At 37.1% G+C, this 3,893-nt stretch overlaps 1 non-coding gene across 1 annotated transcript; it reads right to left on the reverse strand.

Moving 5' to 3' along the window:
• Positions 1 to 973: 973 nt before the first annotated feature.
• Positions 974 to 1,080, reverse strand: LOC118151820 (U6 spliceosomal RNA). The gene has a single exon (XR_004740227.1). It is a non-coding gene; the product is annotated as a U6 spliceosomal RNA (small nuclear RNA).
• Between the last annotated feature and the right edge of the window lie 2,813 nt (positions 1,081 to 3,893).

Genomic DNA, 3,893 nt, shown 5'->3' on the forward strand with positions numbered 1-3,893 from the left:
AGGAAACTGGTGCTCTCTTGGGCCATATTACTGGCCAGCACAGGTCAAAGGAGAATCAGTGGGGAAAAATGTGAAAAGCAGAGTTTACATAAGAGCTTTACTTTCCTCTGCATTTTAATTTGGATTCCAGGTGCCCTTGATGCAGGGAAAGCAGGTCATTTACTGTTGAGGTTCCAGATCATATTTCCAGTCTTCCTCCAGGTGGGTAAGGCTTCAGTGATCAACAGACCTGTACTCTGGGTTCAGGGAACAGAGATGAAAGGTTTAGGACTATGAGGTAGAGGAGGGTGGAAGTAGATGTCTGGCTGTGGAGTAGGTTTCTTCTTTCACCCACCTCTGCCACAGCAGGAAGCTCACTATTCATTTAACTTTCCTCTTTCTCCTGATGGGAAACAAAGTGTATGCTGTAGGTCTTGTTGGAAGTAACCATTACTATTTTAAAATATGGAAGAGGGAATCAAATTATACAAAAAAAATTCCACTGATTTCAACTCAAAATATGTGTGTATGTGAGAAAAACAGCTGGGGGGACTATACAGAGATAAAATAGTGCCATGGAACAAAGAAGAGTGTTATTAACCTGTAGGAGCAGCTACCTGGCCTTGGTGGAAATTAGAAAACAGAACAGTAACACTCTTTCACTCTAGAAAAGGCTGTCCAGCACGTGGGTGAGCCCCTGCTGATGTGAATTCATGATGGATACAGAGCCAAAGAGCTACTAAGGGAGTGGGACAGAGAAGAAGGGGTAATTTACCTTTGAAGACTTTGAAGCTGCTTCAGTGCCTTCAAATTCTTCATTGGGATGTAATAATTTTTCCTTGACAGAAGAGTTCATGATCAAGTAAGTTTGGAAAACACTTTTCCCTTTGCTCTCTTTTCAGTATGTACTTTAGCATGTCAAACTTCTTGGATTTGTTTAGCTGTTTCCAAAAGTTATTTGAACTGGTAACTTTGTTTTATTTATTTATTTATTTTAAATATGGAACGCTTCACAAATCTGTGTGTCATCCTTGCACAGGGGCCATGCTAATCTTCTCCGTATCATTTCAATTTTAGTATACGTGTTGCCGAAGTGAGCACCTTGTTTTATTTTAAATTGGGAAACTATTATTATCATCTCAGCTATATAGTGACCTACAGCACACAGTTTCAGAAATACGGTCTCAGAAGGTTTGTTTCTAGAATTAAACCAGTGAAAATATTAGAAAGGAATGTCCTTGAAATTCTTTTAGAGGGCAATGGCATCTTCACTGGTAAACTTGCAAAATGGAACCTTCTTCTGCAATCAGAGGTATATGAACACTGTCTTTACCAACTGCTCAGGAAATTCAGTTCCTCCACTTCAACCCAAGTTTGACATTGGAATGCCTGAATTATCAGAAAAGAAGCATTGTCTTATTTCACTGGAGCTCTGAAATCATTGAATCTTTGTGAATTCTCTTGTTGAACAAATATTTTAAATCCAAAATCTAAAATGAGGCATCTTTCAGAAATGTTGTAAATAAGGAAAGGGTTTAAAAAGCAAATATAATTAAAGTGGCCATTTTAAGATCTGAATGATAATTTAAAAAGAAGCTTTATTACTTAAGACAATTGTTGAAATCCTTTCTAAAATCTAGATAGAAGAAAAAATAAAAATTATAATGTTGAACAAGGGTTGTTGAAATCCTTTCTAAAATCTAGATAGAAGAAAAAATAAAAATTATAATGTTGAACAAGGGCCTACTGGGAAAAGGTTGCTATTTACTTGGGGAAATGATTGAACTAGTAAAATACAAATATAATGTCCACTCAGAAAACTACTCTTACAATTGAAAATTTTTGAAAGGGCAAAACATAGGAAAATTACTGTATTAATATTTTATAACTAGAGAACATTTTAGCTGAACAGCCTAAACATAGCCTTTTAGATTAGAGACAATATACTTTCATTTTCATATGATGTAAATAGGTCATCCATCATTAGCTGAGAGAATTCTTTTGCCTTTAACTATATAAAAAAAAAAGGCTTTGTTCAGATGAAACAGCAGGCACTGATTAATAATATTTAGAAACAAGATATATTATCTTTCAAAAATTCTTCTGGGGAATCTGTCTTTATTGAGTTTTCCTAAGATGTATGAAGCTTTGTAGAGATTTATTAGACTTGACTGAAGTCTTCTACAAAAGCAGTTTCTCTCTGAGAGTCATGAGACACAGGGAAAGAGTAGATATGTGGGCCTTGGATGAACCTCTGTGTTCTTTCTGGAATTGCCGTGTTTATACACTGAACCATGCCTGGGAAAATTTGTGAACGGCGTTTTTCTTGGGGACTTCCACACCCCCAAGAATATCTCCCCTTTCCATTTTATAATCTCAATGGGATCCAGCGCTTTAGTTCCTTGGCTGCCCAGAGATCCTTCTTAGGTATTCTACCCTGGCCTGCTTAATAATGTGCCTTTCCTATATGTCACGGAAACCTCAAATCTTACCCTCCTACTTTATTCACCAGAGCAAAATGTTGGAAACAAATGTGAAACAGTAAGAAAAATTTAAAAATGGATTCTTATGAAATACTCATAATTAAATGGGTATTTTGATCACTAAATAAATGTTAAAACAACTCAGACATATGAAGATAAATGCCACATGTTTTCACTTATAAGTGGGAGCTAAATAACATGTACACATGGAGGAGAGTGTTTACTGATAAGACATTGGAGACTAGGAAGGTTGGGGGACAGAAGATGGGTGGATGATGATAAATTACTTAATGGGTACAAACTGCATTGTTCTAGCAATGGATACACTAAAAACTCTGACTTCACCAGTATGCAATCTATACATGGAACAAAATTACCTTTGTACCCCATAAATGTATACAATAATATTAAGAAAAAAATAAAATATAAATTCCATGTATTCTATAGTTCATATGTTAAAATTATTTTAAATATATTCTACATATGTGTGTATATATGTATATAAAATATATAAATTCTACCTAAATACTCTCTCTGTGCCCATATATCTATATATACATGCACACACACTGTTTATAGCACTTATCTCTTTACAGTTTTTTGTCTTGTTTATGTTTCATTAATTCCAATTTCCTGTAATGAATGTGTACTACTTTCCTAGAAAGAAAAAAATGAAAATGGTTAAAAATAATACAACTATATTCTCTGTGGTTCATGTATTTAAATCCTTGGTTTCTGCTAGAGGAACTGAACTTATTTCTGTTTCTCTAGCAAACTGATGTTATGTTGACATCTGTCATATAGACCTTGAATTTTGTGTCAAGAAGTCTAGAGAATAGACTTGGGTCTCTGCTGATTGGCTCTGTGACTTTGAATAAGTTCCCTGGCCTCTCTGAGCCTCAGTTTCCTCACCAATAATAGAAGTGGTTTGGGGGCGATAATGGCGAACAGGAGGCAGGACTAGATTGCAGTTCCCACTTGGACAGACAGGGCAGTGTGTGGAGATTCACATCATGGAACTTTTGCTCCAGAACAACTGCAAGAATAAATCAGGAAAGTCAAGAAAACCCACAGACCCTGTGAAGGAAACAGATTGCTCCTGCAGGACCCAGGAGACACCCCAAATACTGTGAGTGCCCAAATTGTGGAAGTGGGAAAGAAGGATCGTCCATCCCTGAACACACACCCTCACTGGGGAACTTGAAGGTCTAGATCATGGGAGAAGATTCTGACTTTACATGGAGCTGAGTCAATCCAGAGAGCCAAGCAAAATACAGGGGTAGAAAAAGCAGGGGGAAAAACCCTGTGGGCTCGCTGGGTTCCCTAGCAAGCCATTTCTGCCTTGCCTCACAGGGGTCCTTGAGGAAGGCTGCCAGAGGCACTGGGAAAAGGCCACTGGGAAAACCTGCAGCTGAAGTTCGTAACAATTGC

This window comes from Callithrix jacchus, chromosome 2, assembly GCF_049354715.1.
Source record: "Callithrix jacchus isolate 240 chromosome 2, calJac240_pri, whole genome shotgun sequence".
In the NCBI taxonomy this organism is placed as follows: Eukaryota; Metazoa; Chordata; class Mammalia; order Primates; family Cebidae; genus Callithrix; species Callithrix jacchus.